Here is a 15,213-nt window from a genome sequence, read left to right on the forward strand (position 1 = left end):
GCATTTTTAAAAAATAATTTGAAAGCAAATATGGAAGTCTGTAATCTGTTCACAACTATTGCTTAGTGTGTCCTCGCAGCTTCTAGTTTTTGCAGAATTACCTGAATCCTATTGAGTGTTCACATGTAATCCTTGTCTGCTTTATGCATGGGTTGGATGTCCCTGGTTCATCCCTCTCATGTCTCACTCTATTATATTCCTATATCTGAAAAACGTATGCATGGTGATCCCTAAATGCTCATTTGCATACAGGCACTCTTTTTGCACTGGAACTGGAACAGGGATTGGAAAACCTGGGGAAATCGCAGAACGGAAGCGAGCTGAGCCCTGAGGGTGGGAAACGTCATGCATAATCCCCACAGAGAATCGGGACATTCGCAGTAGAATTGCAAGACAAACCAGCCATGCATAGCCGATCCTTGTATACTTCTAATATCACCTTTTCAGTCCCTCAACTTTCTTCTACTCCTGATAGTTGGACAACTTCCCCTGACTTCCAGTTGTGCCATGCATACAGATTCTGATATTTTTCCAAGGCCTGAAACCAAAAGTGACAATTCCAGAAGAAGGTGTGGTATACACATAACATGCTGGCTCCTGACAAACTATGGTTCGGTGTATTGGGAGCCAGCCTCGGGACATTTTATTTATTTATTTATTTAGTTATTTGTTTGTTTGTTTATTTATAGATTTATAGACCCCCCTTTATCCCCAGCCAAGGCCGGAATCAGGGCATATCACATCAAGTTAAACAACATTTACAGAAAATACACAACAGTCTATTTTAGTTAAAATTTCTAATTTCAGTTTAAAACAATTTAACTAACAGTCCTCAACTATCTGCCCCACAGGGCCAAAAAAAGCCCAGGAAAGGAATCATGGTCCTCTATAATGATCAGATGGCGAAGAAGAAGGGGAGGGGAGCTTCCTCTCCCTGGTCCTCTGTCAAGAGTTAATTTCCTCTCCCTTCCCCTGTTGAGGTTAAAAGTAGTTTACAGGTACATGGGCTAACCATGTTTAACACTAACCAAGTTCCCACTTATCTCTCTGTGCTGCTACTTAGGGTGTTTCTGATTGCCATTTGAGAAGATTTTTGGGTAGTGCTAGGGCGAGCACGAGAAGAGAGTGGAGGGAAATATCTGTTGTGCTGATGGTTCTTAGGATCCAACCCACAAGTTCCTGATTTCTGAGGAGGTCACAGTTAGTGCTGGTGACATGCAGCTCTAAACGCTGGTTAACACCAAAAAGAGAAGGAGAGAGGAACGGGATTGCATGTTCCTGAGGCCATGTTGATCTGCTAAAGCATGGTCACATCCACAATGGTGTTAGGGTGGCAAATTGAGAGTGCAGTCAGTTGAATTCAATGGGCGTAAAAGGGTGTAACTCTGTTTAGGATTGCACTGTAAGTGAGCAAGTCATAATTCTCTCCAGGGTTGCTGCCTAGCTGATAGTAAATCAGTTGTGTGTGTTGTTGTTGTTGAGGATGGTCGTTGCCTTTGAGGTTTCATTTGAGGCAACGTGAAAATTTAAAAGTGCACAAATGATTGAAATAATTGAAGTTTAGGCAAGCATAACTGTGCACAGGACAGGACAGTTGAGGGTCTAATGAAAGTTTACACAGCTTGTGAAGAAGGATTGTACAGAAAATTAAACCTCTGCAGTGCCCTCGTGTCCTCTGCCAGCCCATGATTTCCTCTTCCTTTCCAGGGCGCTTATCATGGCCATAATTTTTTTTGCAAGTTCCTGTACTACTGAGCAGGTCTGTCCATTATAACTAGAGGGGTGGGGGAAAAACATTAAATCAAATGTTTGGGAAATCTGTTTTTACGATTGTGGGAAGGCTGCCTCAGACCAAGAATAAGTACATTTACTGTACTTTTTAAAAGTGTCTACTTCTGCACGAGGTTGTATCTGCACGTACTTTTGCAGACACAATGAGGAAGTGTGCTTTAATAGAACATTTATACATCAAAACTGTCTGCATGGATGGTTCTGGTTATTTCATTATATACCTAACAAGTTAATGGATGCATTGGCTGGGTTTCTTTCTAAACAGCTTTCTAACTGCTCTGTAGTTTTCTGTCCACTGTCAGCAGAGGACCAGTCCATTGAATGTTAACAAAAATGTAGTTTCTCCAGTATTTTAAAGCGAACTTGCAATTCTGCACATCCCTGATTCTAACAGGAACTCTGAGGGGAGGGACCACTCTTGCCTATCAGTAATACCCTTCTTGTGCTGCTGTTATCCTTGAAAAAAAAGGGCTGGGGGCAGAGATGGGCACTTGGAAAAGTGGGGTATACATATTCTAAATACATGAATAAATAATAGCAGTGCAGTAGCCGGCACCTTTGATAGGTGTAAAGACAGATGGTTGGTCAAATAAACAACAGGAAGAAGAGAGTTGGAATAAATGGACAGTTTGTTCAGTGGAGGGAAGTGAGAAGTGGGGATTGATATTGGAGCTGGTGCTATTTAATTTGTTCTCAACTGTTCTGGAACTGGGGTGTCTCTGTGTGTGAACAGTATAGTGGCCAATTTTCCAGATAACACATACTTATTCAGGATGGTGAAAACCAAGGCCAACTGTAAAGAACTCCAGGAGGATCTCTCCAAAAATGGGTAAATGGGTAACAACGTGGCCAATGAAGTTCAGTGTAACGAAGTGCAAAGTGATGACCATTGGAACCAAAAAATCCCGACTGATGGGGTCTGAAATGAGTGAAACTGAGAGGGAAAGGGTCATGTAGGGCTGTTGGGAAAAAATCAGTAAAATTCAAATTCGGCAAAATTCGGCCCGTTTTGATTCGGGAAATGCCGAAGTCCGAACTCCCTCGATTAGGATCAGTGAAATTCAGCGCCAAGTTCCGAGTTCAGGGAAAAATTCGGCCAAATAAAGACATTAAAAACACATTTGCGCACTTCCGGTGGTGCTGCTGGGGAGAGCACTCCATTTCCCCAGGCTGTCCTGGGAGAAATCCAAGTTTGCGTTATTTTTGGGGTACATAGATACCCCAATCCGACCCTTGCAAGTGGGTTGGAAAGCAGGAATTCCCTGCAGCCCGCAAACGCGGTTTGACCTCCTAGGTACTCTGAGGGGGCTTCTTAAGCCCCTCGGAGTCCTGGACGCCGGTCCTGCGAGGGCACTAGGGAAGGACATCGCCAAAACGCAACTTAGGCATCAAGCTCTACCCTCCACCACCTTAATACCAACATAAGGACTACATAAAGAAAAGAACCTCACCTCTTGACACCCAAGTGAGTACAAAAGAACTCTTCGTCTACTTACTGGAAACTTGAACAGACGGGGGGCTGATAAGAATATTTCTGGGACCCCCATTCCTCCTTAATCTGAACTGAAAAAGTTTGATCTGAGTTAGCCATCGGGATTAGCGACAGGAGCCTTATCAATCCGATCAGCCTAAACCATAATAAAGAGTCGGAAGGATACCTTTTGATTGACAAGAACTATCACCAATGGGTCCAAGGGAAGGGGGGGGTGATTTTTCTTCCTGATTTTCCGGCGAAGAATATCCTGCCACGTTTGCAGTAAGGGAGCGCCTGGAACGGAAGACCCTCTATAACAACCTATCTATCATCGGAACTAAAATAACAGGAAGTAGTTGTAGGACCGATTACGCGTCGCACTCGAGTTACTTGGAAATCATTCCTGAAGGAACGACCATCGAGAAGAGGCGGTAGAAGGTCCATAGCACTAGCAACTTCCTGTATACTTCCTGATCAGCCCGACCTAGAGCGACCGAAAAAACTCACTGGTATTTCAAAACTTTAAAACGCAATTCTAGAGCCAATTTCGACTCTTTTCAACCCGAAAAAATTATAAGGCTGATGTTTGAATTATTATCTTTTAATTAGAACTTTAAAGGCCCTGTCTGTGGACATGTATTTTACCAGCTTCTTTTGGCTTAATACATAGCCCTGCTCCTATGAAATCAAAGGGAATTTTACAGAATTCAAACATGGAAAAAAAAATACAGGACATGCTTGCTAAACATTCTGAGGCGACAATTAAACAATTAAAACAGATTTCAACACAGATGGCTCAACTGATTTCAATGATGACGACTCTTGACCAATCATCACAGGTAGGCAATCAGAAGTTGGATCTGGTTATATAAGACATAAAAGTCTTGAAAATTCAAACGATGACCACAAATACAGACATACAAGCAATGGATTCTTCTGCCCAAAAAGTCATGGAAGAATACAAGGATATAAAGAAGAAGACAGATGTTCAAGAAAGCAACCAGCCGGCGATAAAGAGATCAGACATACAAGAAATAGACTTTTCATTTAAAAAAGTCATGGAACGACGTGTGGATATAAGGAAGAAGAGAGCAGGTCAAGGAATACAGATTGAAGCCACGATGGAGATGAAGCCCAGAAAGAGTTATTTTTGGATACGTATCCTGTCTGAGGAAATGAGAGAGAACAAAGAAATCCTGTTCCCATACCTGACTGGTCTATTTCAGTTACAGAAGGAAGTATTAGACCATGGTTAAAGGATTGATTTAAACATGATTGCTGGATCCAAAGGCTTTGATAGTGTGGACGGGTGGCATGGCTATTAATGATGTAGTGGAATTAAGGTTAAGATATCATTTTGGGAATAAAGGGCTAGAAATTCTTGAGAAAAAAGACTGGATTGTTAAAATGTTTGAAGTGGCAGAAATGGCAAAACTCATAGCTATTCTAAATGAAGAAAATGACGTTCGGTTTCTGGGGGAATGGGAGGCGTGGATGCATTATTGTGAATATGAGTTAAAATAGGGAAGAATGGAAGAATATTTTCTAATCTGATCCAGAGGATTATTTTTGGTTTTTTTTATAATGAATAAGCATAATTATATTTACTAACAGATTATGGTTTTTTTTATACAGGATATTGATAGTTTATTAAGATTAGATTAACTACGACGAGATGAACTTTTTATTAAGAGGAAGATAGAGGTGAAGGGGAAGTCAAAATTTTTCATTTCTTTTTTTTTCTTTTTTTTCTTTATTATATGTTATGGAACTATAACAACTTTAGGTTAGAATTGAAATTTTATATTGTCATAGATGTTGTTTAATGCAATGGAAAATTTTTAGTATAAAATCCAATAAAATCTATATATAAAAAAAAAAACACATTTGCGCCTTTCTGCAGCTCTGGGGGGGCAGTTTTGGAGGTAGAGGTCCCAAAATTTCAGCGTAGCTTGAGGGGACCCTTCTTGCAAGAACACCCAAGTTTTGTAAAGTTGGGTCAGCGGGTCCTGAGATATGGGGCCTGGAAGGGGTCCCCCCCCAAAATCGCTCACGGGAATAAAGGCATTAAAAACACATTCGCACCTTTCTGCGGCTCTGGAGGGCATGTTTGGAGGTAGAGGTCCCAAAATTTCAGCGTAGCTTGAGGGGACCCTTAATGCAAGAACCCCCAAGTTTTGTAAAGATTGGGCCAGGGGGTCCCGAGATATGGGGCCAGGAAGGGGTCCCCCCCAAAATCGCCCACAGGAATAAAGGCATTAAAAACACATTCGCGCCTTTCCGCAGCTCTGGGGGGGGCATGTTTGGAGGTAGAGATCCCAAAATCTCAGCGTACCTTGAGGGGACCCTTCTTGCAAGAACCCCCAAGTTTTGTGAAGATTGGGTCAGGGCCCCCCGAGTTATGGGGCCCGGAAGGGGTCCCCCATCTGCCCATTGGAATAAAGCCATTAAAAGGGATGTACTAAAACGAATTACAAGTCACCCCATTGGAAGCAACTGGAGAGGCTGCCCAGCCCATTGAAGATAATGGGAGAGGGGAATGTCGGTTGACTTGCATTGACTCCACTGAAATACATTACAGGGGATGTACTAAAACGAATGACAGGCTAGCCCATTCGAAACAACAGGAGCGGCTGCACAGGCCATTGGAAACAATAGGAACCAGCCAGAGACTCACTGACCTACAGTTAACTCCACACGAAGTTGGCAACCGGTGAAAACCGTAGAAAGCACAGTCAAGCCCACCCCGCAGCAGAACAGGTAAACCCACCCCCCTTTGGCTTCCCCCCTCACACACACACACACACACACACACACAGAGAGAGAGAGAGAGAGAGAGAGAGAGAGAGAGAGAGAGAGAGAGAGAGAGAGAGAGAGAGAGAGAGAGAGAGAGAGAGAGAATCGCCCCCTCACACACATACACACACAGGAAAAAAATTATAATTATAGAGAAAAGCCCCCAAATGGGTCTTACTGTTGATGTCTTCTTCTCTTCTATCAGGAGCAGGGACTGGGAGGACCCAGGAGTAATCCAACACGATTCTAGCAGACTCACACATACTCTCTGGCACGGGAGGTTTTGCCTTGGATTTGCCGCTCTCTAGATGCACATTAAGGATTGCCTGCTCCCATTCATTCCAATGGGTGGATGGGGGGGGGACCCCATAACTCGGAATTAATTGCCTTTTAGTCAGACCCCCGGGTCGGAGTAATGGTATGGCCCAACTGCCAAGGCAACCAGACCCCCAGGCCGGGGTAATGGTACGGCCCAACTCGAATGTGTTTTTAAAGGCTGTAATGGGCAGATGGGTGGGGGGACCCCTTCCGGGCCCCATAACTCGGGACCCCCTGCCCCAATCATCACCAAACTTGGGGGTTCTTGCAAGAAGGGTCACCTCAAGCTACGCTGAAAGTTTGGGGCCTCTACCTCCAAAAATGCCCTCCCCGGAGCCGCAGAAAGGTGCAAATGTGTTTTTAATGCCTTTATTCCTGTGGGAGATTTTGGGGGGACCCCTTCCGGGCCCCATATCTTGGGACCCCCTGACCCAATCTTTACAAAACTTGGGGGTTCTTGCCAGAAGGGTCCCCTGAAGCTACACTGAAATTTTGGAACCTCTACCTCCAAACATGCACCCCCAGAACCGCGGAAAGGCACGAATGTGTTTTTAATGCCTTTATGGTTATGCTGCTGATTCAGAGCCCTCGAATTTGCCGAATTTATTCAGCGATCACCCTGAACTCGCCAAATTTGGCTCGTTGTTTTCCCGCCTTTTTTGAATTCGGTTCCATCCGAACTAGAAACCGCCAAATCGGGGAAAATTCAGCTGTTTTTCAGTTCGGGACGAACCGAATCGACAGCCCTAGGGTCATGGTGGATAGCTCAATGGAAATGTAGACTCAGTGCGTGGCAGTGGTGAAAAAGACAAACTCCATGCTGGAGGAATGGAACTGAAAATAAAACGGCCAATATTATAATTCTCCTCTATAGAATGATGTTGGGGCCTCCTTTGAAATCTTGTGTGCAGCTTTGGTCTCCGTATCTTGAAAAGGACATAACACAGCAGGAAAAAATACAGAAGAGGACAACCAAGATGATTAAGGGGTTGGACCACCTTTCATATGGGTCTTTTCAGTTTAGAAAAAAGATAACCGAGGGGTGATCTGGCAGAGGTTTATAAAATTACACATGGGGCAGAGAGAGTAGATAGAGAGAACATTTTCTTCCTCTCCCAAAATACTAGAACTCGAAAGCACCCAATGAAGTTGATGGTCAAAAGATTCAGGACAGACAAAAGGAAGTACTTCTTTATTCAACAAGTGATTAAAATGTGGAATCCACTGCGAGAGGATGTAGTGATGACTGCAAGCACAGATGGCTTTAAAAGTGGATTAGACACATTCATAAACAAGTCCATAAGTGACTACTAGCCTTGGTAATTAAAGAGATCTTCCATGTTCAGAGGCAGAAAACCTCTCAATAGCGTGCTAGAAGGCAACACTTTGGCCTCTATGTCTTGATGTTGACCCTCCATAGTAACTGGTTGTCCAATGTGTGAGGAAGGATTCTAAACTAGATGGACCACTGGTCTGATCCAGCAGGGCTCTTATGTTCTTATGATTTACTCCCTCTCTCCTTCTTCCCTGGTCCTGATTTGAACTGGAACTATGCACAACAGCAATTTAGCTTCTAAAAATGTTGGGAAGATCCATACAAGGATGTTCCAGAGTCTTATCATACTTAAGGAGATAAAAAATAAGGCCAAGTCCAATGGTGTGAAACAGAAGAGGAAGGAAGAAGAAAAAGAAGAGTTGGTTGTTATACCCTGATTTTCTCTACCTTTAAGGAGTCTCAAACTGGCTTACAATCACCTTCCCTTCCCCACAATAGACACCTTGTGAGGTAGATGGGGCTGAGAAAGTTCGTAATGTGACTAGGCCAAGGTCATCCAGTAGGCTTCATGTGTAGGAGTGGGGAATCAAACCTGATTTTCAAGATTAGCGTCTGCCACTCTTAGCCACTACACCACACTGGCTAAGTTAAAATCCTCAAAATTCCCTATGCATTTCACCAAGAGGATTTTTCAGGGGAATCTGTTAGTCTTGCAGTGATTTTCCAAGAGAGTACAAGATCAGTAGCCAAGATCAGTTCATCTTGCTTAAGCCCATCTGCCTGGGGAAAACCTTCCCATGGGACCTAAGTCCAGGAGGAGCTACATGCAATTGGAAAAGAAGGGAAATTAAGTTTGGACCTTGAGCATAAGGAATTATAATTCAAAACATCTAAACTATTCAAAGGGAGGGAAGGTGACATGGTATAGTCCACAGTGGGTAGCTGTGTTAGTCTGTCACTAGCAGTAAAAAAGAGCAAGAGTACAGGAGCACCTTAAAGGCTAACAAAATTTCTGGCAGGGTATGAGCTGAAGAAGTGAGCTGTGGCTCATGAAAGCTCATACCCTGCCAGAAATTTTGTTAGTCTTTAAGGAGCTACTGGACTCTTGCTCTTTTCTACTACTAATGGTATCATCCAGTCTCACCAGATCTCAGAAGCTAAGCAGGGCCGGTACTTGGAATGGAGACCACCAAGGAAGGCTCTGCAGAGGAAGGCAATGGCAAACCACCTCTGCTTTTCACTTGCCTTGAAAGCACCTTGCTGGGGTTGCCATTAGTTGACTGTGACTTGTAGGCACTTTACACAAGCTGTTCAACGCTCAAAGAAGCCAATTTCCCTTCATTTTTGTTTATTTTTAAAGTGACTCTCAACCCCTCCCAACCCCCCAACACTCTTCTTGGAGGGCAATCAGCACACTCAGTTCTCTTTTCATCCTTCTGTTCCTCCAAGGATCTTCCCTTAGTCTTCCCTTCCCCATTTTATATTTACAACAACCCTGTAAGGTAGGTTAAGTTGAGAGAGAGTGATTGGCCCAAGGTGACCGGACAAGTTTCATGACATGATTCATGAGGATTTGAACCCGGGTTTCCCAGATACTAGTCCAATACTCTTACATCTATACTACACTGGCTCTACATTCATTAATGCTTCTTTTGACCTTAGTGGCTAAGTGTAATTTATAAAAGTATGCAGCAGTTATGTATGTGAACTTCTGACAGTGTGCAAATGATATCACATCTTGAAGGAGAACCTACTCTTTCTTTTTCACCTTCTACTCCGGCCCTCTCCCCTCCTCTGGCCTCTGCCCGGTTTCCATCCTGTCTGGAAATAAACGGCTCTATGCAGTACTACTGGCTGCCTTCCAACAGTGCATAAGCTCTGATCCCCTGGCATGAATTCAGATTTGAGTTTCATAGGGCACTGAAATCATGGGTATCAAGGCTGTAAAAACATTAGCGTCTCGAGGAAAGAGGGCTGTAAATTCTTCAGAAGTCCCATCAGGGGTGTTAAAGCCTTCATTCTTTTCCCAGGGCCCTATGAAAGAGGCTCTGCAATAAATTTGGGGGGCTTGCTTATGTCAGCAATACCAGCTTCTAAAGCCATAGCTTTTTGGTCTGGCAAATGCTACCCAAGGCCAAAAATCTAAAGTCTGTTTCTTGAACATGTTTAAATAGATTATTTTAAATGATATTTTTGAGGCCTTTCCATTTTAAAGGGCTTTATAATAATCTACAGCAACAGAAATACCTAATGCTGCAAATTTCCATATCTTGAAGTTAAGAAAGCCACCTATTCCCTCTGACAGACACCCTGCATATTTTCAGAATTTGAAAAAAAGTTCATTAATAAGAGAAAAGAGTGAGGAAAAAATGCCACAAAGGACTAAGGTTTTCAAATTCCGACAGATAGGTTAACCTTTATAAAAACATTTCTAGCTTTTCTTTCTGTAAAAACCATTGGTACAAATCTCCCTTATTCAAGGCTGTATATTTTCTAGGCTGTCACCACTCTCCACTCAATACCACAAGAGAAAATAAGACAACGGAAATCGCTGTATGTGTAGGAGCCTGAGAGTATGCCTACATTGGTACTTAACACCCAAGTGAGTGAAGCAGATTTAACCAATAGCTGACCTGCTGCATTTATACTTAACATTTCCAGCAGTGAATACAGCTCCACTGGGAATTGTTCTTTGCAGTGTTTATCTGTTTCAGTTGCTGTGTCCTGGGGATGGGAAGATACCCCTGCTAAAATTTAACCTCTTGTTCAAAAAATATGTGGAGATAGGCATCTGAGTTAGACTGGTAGTTAGATCCATCACAGATGCACCATGTAGATAGAGGCAGCCAGTCTTAATGTCTTCTCTGTGCCCATTCTGTCTAGAACTTCAGGGGAAGATAATTTTTTTGCTTTGTCAGATTGGGGGATTCTCAGCCACACAACATGATTTATCCAGGTTTTGCCCAGGGCTTAGTTTGAGGCAGAATGTAGCTCCATAAGCTCACAACACTTACAGCACAACAGTTGATGTGTACTGACCAAGTATGATGTGTAGAAGCACTCTCACTGCCACAATCTTTATATTGTCTGCCTTAACAACAACCTGTGGAGGCACAATGAACTGGATTCCTTTAGTGAATTCCTACATCTTTCCTTTCAAGGGAAATACTACCCTCTCTCTCTTAGCACATGGGGTACAAATTAATAATGATCACTCTGATCCAGCAAGCCTCTTATGTTCATGTACCCACTGGTATTATTAAAGCCAGCAGCTGCTTTCCTCTGAGAAAGCCCCTTCCTGTCCCCAACTTTTCCTTTCATCATATTTTCAACTCCCCTTTCTTTTCCTAGCTGTTATCTGACTATGTGCCTTCTGGCTGTGGAAACTTCCTCTTTATTTCCTTCATTCTGCAGTTGTCGACTGCATACTTTGTTCCTAGCTGGACTTTTGATTGAAAGGCTACTGGCGGAACCTGGGCATTAATGCTGCCCAGTCCCCGTTTCCTAACGTGCCACCTGTCACATGGAGTTAATCTAGTTTGGGACTATTGACGCAACTGTTTTTAGACAACAGGAGATTTCTTCTCCTTCCAAATTCATACTGTTTATGAGTCATGCCAGCAATGCCCAGGGTACTATTCACTGGATACAATGAAACACAAAACTCCGGGGCTTCATCCAAGATTGAACTACTGTTGCTAGAGCTACTGCTGACAAAATTCAGGACTTGGGAACAGAGACCAGTTGCAGGTTTGGCCTGTGTTTATTTAAATGGTGGATTGAAAATAGAGCAAGCCCAAATACTAAGGACTATTGAAGGTCAGGCTTGACATCCACTAATGGGGCTATGTTGTGGAGTCTATGTTTAGAACACTAAGATGTTCAGACAGAAAGCACTGGTGTGCATTTGCCAGGCTGGAGAGTTGGGGGAGAGCCCTGCGCTGCACCTGCCTCTCTCTGGCTTCATCTAAAACAGCAAACTCTCTGCACACGTCAGCTAGAAATACAAAGCATGGGACCTGCAGGCCTCTTTTGTTCTCTCTTCTGTTTCAAGAAAAGTGACTCTCTCTGGACTATCAACAAGGGTATGCTTCTGATCGACACATGGCACATCCCAGATTGCTTTCTCAGATGTATCTGCAAAAATGCTTTCTTTGCATTCGGAGGGATTTTCTTTATGGTCGATCAAAGAATGACTCTGCCACATATTGCCCGTGTACAGTGCTTCTACAAGTTTCATTTCATTAACTATCATGAGACAACTTAGTCCACAAGACAAATAACTGGACATTGTGCATTTTTGCTCTTGTTTATATAAGGATCCAGTTTACTTGCAACCCGGATATGAAGGTTTCTTTATTTCTCTGTTTATTAAAAAGGTTTATATCCAGTCTTCTTACATACTCCAACCTTCAATACAACTAGCAACAATAATTAAATTAAAACACGATATTTTAAAAGTTACTAAAATATTTTTTGAAAGAAACCAATCAATTCAATGCTGTAATTCTTAAAAAAAAATTCTGAAATCAATCTGGGAGGGGTAATTAATACTCCAGAGGACAGGGTCAGAGTTCAGAATGACCTAGATAGACTGGAGAGCTGGGCCATATGCATAAAAATGGATTTCAATAGGGAGAAGTGTAAGGTACTTCACCTAGGCAGAAGCAACATAAGGCACAGGTACAGGATGGGAGATAGCTGACTTGACAACAGTACATGTGAAAGAGATCTGGGAGTCTTAGTGGACCAAAAACTGAATATGAGTCAACAGTGTGATATGGTGGCTAAGAAGGCCAATGCAATTCTGGGCTGCATCAATAGGAGTATTGTGTCTAGATCAAGGAAAGTAATACTACCACTGTATTCTGAATTGGTCAGACCTCACTTGGAATACTGTGTCCAGTTTTGGGCTCCACAATTTAAGAAGGATGTTGACAAGTTGGAGCGTGTCCAGAGGAGAGCAACCAGAATGGTCAAAGGTCTGGAATCCATGCCCTATGAGGAGAGACTTAAGGAGCTGGGTTTGTTTAGTCTGGAGAAGAGAAGGTTAAGGGGTGACATGTTAGCCATGTTTGAATATTTGAAGGGATGCCATGTTAATGAGAGAACTAGCTTGTTCTCTGTTGCGTCAGAGACTGGGACACGGAGTAATGGATTTAAACTAAGAGAAAAGCGATTCCACCTAAACATTAGGAAGAACTTTCTGATAGGGCGGTTCGAAGGTGGAATGCAATGCCTCGGGGTGTGGGGGGGAGGGGGGAGTCCCCGTCTTTTGAGGTCTTTAAGCAGAGGCTGGATGGCCATCTGTTGGGAGCGCTTTGATTGTGGGATCCTGCATGGCAGGGGGTTGGACTGGATGGCCCTTGTGGTCTCTTCCAACCTTGTGTGATTTTGTGATTTGTGACCAACTGACTCATTAAGCTATATCCAAAGGCATGCCAAAACTGAAAAGTTGTAACTTGTCCCCTAAATGTCAACAAAGGAGGACCCATTTGAGCTTCCCAGTTGGGGCATTCTACTGGCCACCACCGAAAAGACCCTGCTGTGTGTCGCCACCCACTATACCCCTAACAGTGGGTGCAAACAGAGCAAAGACTCTGAAAATGATCCAGAGGAGAAAACATTTAAGACAACCTGGTCACAGGCATTTGATCTCTTTGAACTGGTCCATGAAAATTACTGAGAGCCAATGCGGATGTTCTAAAACTGGAGCCATATGTAGCATGCTCTTGACAGTTAACCTTTGCTACCGTGGAACCTGCAATTTTGAGCAGTTTTCAAAGGCAGTTCCATTCAGAGTGCGTTGCAATAAGTTAGAGTTGCCAGACCAAGGATGGCAACCAAGGTTAGCCCACCTTTCTGGTAATGTTGTGATGATGTTGGCATGACACTGATGCCCCCCCCCATTTCCTCCCAGCACCCTGCTGAACAATGGTGGGATGAGGCAACAGGCTGCCGGAGGTTTCCCACCAAACATCTGCCAGTGCCAACCCTCCAGGAGTCCAATCAGAACATTACCAGGGTAACCCTGTAAGCCAACACACAGTGTCTGAACAGAGAAGCATTTGCCCAGTATTACTTTCTGGCCTCTAGCCTCCAGAAAGTATCACACCTTCCATAATACAGTACCACCAATACCTAATCCAGCAAGGTGCTCTACAACATTATCATGGCTGACAGTTTTGAAAGCTCCTGGGAGGTCCTGGAGAGCCATCTCCCAGGTTAGTTCATTTATGAGTGTGATCATGCAGTTCCAAAACTTTAAGCCAGATTGTAAGGGAACTAGATGATCTGTATCATCCTAGAATCTCTGGAGTTGTGCTGACTGCATTTGGTCAAACACCCTGCCCAAACATGGAGTATTTGAGGACTGGCAGTAATTTTTTTTTGTTAGACTTTAAGGTGCTACTAGGCTCTTGCTGTTTCCTACAGTAATTATTAAGGTCTCCTACACCAAGTAAAATTCTTTAGGAGGGTGTCTTTGTTTGCTTATTTGTTTAGATATTTATACCCTGCTTTTCTCACCAATGGGGAGCCATAGCAGCTTACAACATCATTTCCCCCTCTATTTTAGCCTCACAACAACAGTTCTGTGAAGTAGGTGAGGCTGAGAGAAACACTGGCCCACGTTTACCCAGTAAGTTTCCATGGCAGAGTGGGGATACGAACCTCAGTCTCACAGATCCTTGTCTGACACTGTGACCACCACACCACATTGGCTCTTCAAGACTGTGGTGTTCTCAAGGTCCCTCAATGAGGCATTAACTGCCTTGAACACCCAACCAGACAACTGACAGCTTTTAGAAACTAGGAAGGGCAAGGATTCAGTGCACAGCTACTTGTTCTTCACCTGTATTAACAAGAAAGTCTATAGAGATGGTTTCACTGTCAGTGCCTCTGTGAAGCAAACTGCTAAAATAAACCATTTGCATATTCTCTCTTGTCTGTTTACTCAAGTCGAATAAGCCAATAAGTATCCATCAAAAAAGGTGGGACACAACAGTGAGACTCATATGGAACTGTGAGCGGGAGCTACCGGTACTTATGCAGAAATTCACCCACATAATTCCTGCTTCACATAAAGATTTGCCGTGCTATAGGGAAGGGTATGAGCTGGTGGCTTGCAAAAAAAACATGAACACACATTAAGCTGCCTTATACTGAATCAGACCCTTGTCCATCAAAGTCAGTATTGCCTACTCAGACCGGCAGCAGCTCTCCAGGGTCTCAGATAGAGGTCCTTCACATCACCTACTTACCTGGTCCCTTTAACAGGAGCTGCCGAGGATTGAACCTGGGACCTTCTGCATTCCAAGCAGATGCTCTACCACTGAGCCACAGTCCCTCCCCATTGCAGTGTGTGTATAACCAACATGCCAAAGCTCTGTGTGAACTAGCCCATACATGTTACTTTTTTGTAAACAAAGAGAGGTAGCAATCCAGGCTAGATATGTGCTGCAGCATAGGAATCTAGGAGTGTCACACACACACTCTCCAAAACATAGGCACAGAATTCTTTTTAGTGTCTCTGAGTTTGATTGGGACGTTTTCGATT

At 43.4% G+C, this 15,213-nt stretch overlaps 1 non-coding gene across 1 annotated transcript; it reads right to left on the reverse strand.

Moving 5' to 3' along the window:
* Positions 1-14,931: 14,931 nt before the first annotated feature.
* Positions 14,932-15,003, reverse strand: TRNAS-GGA (transfer RNA serine (anticodon GGA)). The gene has a single exon. It is a non-coding gene; the product is annotated as a tRNA-Ser (tRNA).
* Positions 15,004-15,213: the final 210 nt, after the last annotated feature.

This window comes from Euleptes europaea, chromosome 12 (assembly GCF_029931775.1).
Source record: "Euleptes europaea isolate rEulEur1 chromosome 12, rEulEur1.hap1, whole genome shotgun sequence".
NCBI classification, from domain to species: domain Eukaryota; kingdom Metazoa; phylum Chordata; class Lepidosauria; order Squamata; family Sphaerodactylidae; genus Euleptes; species Euleptes europaea.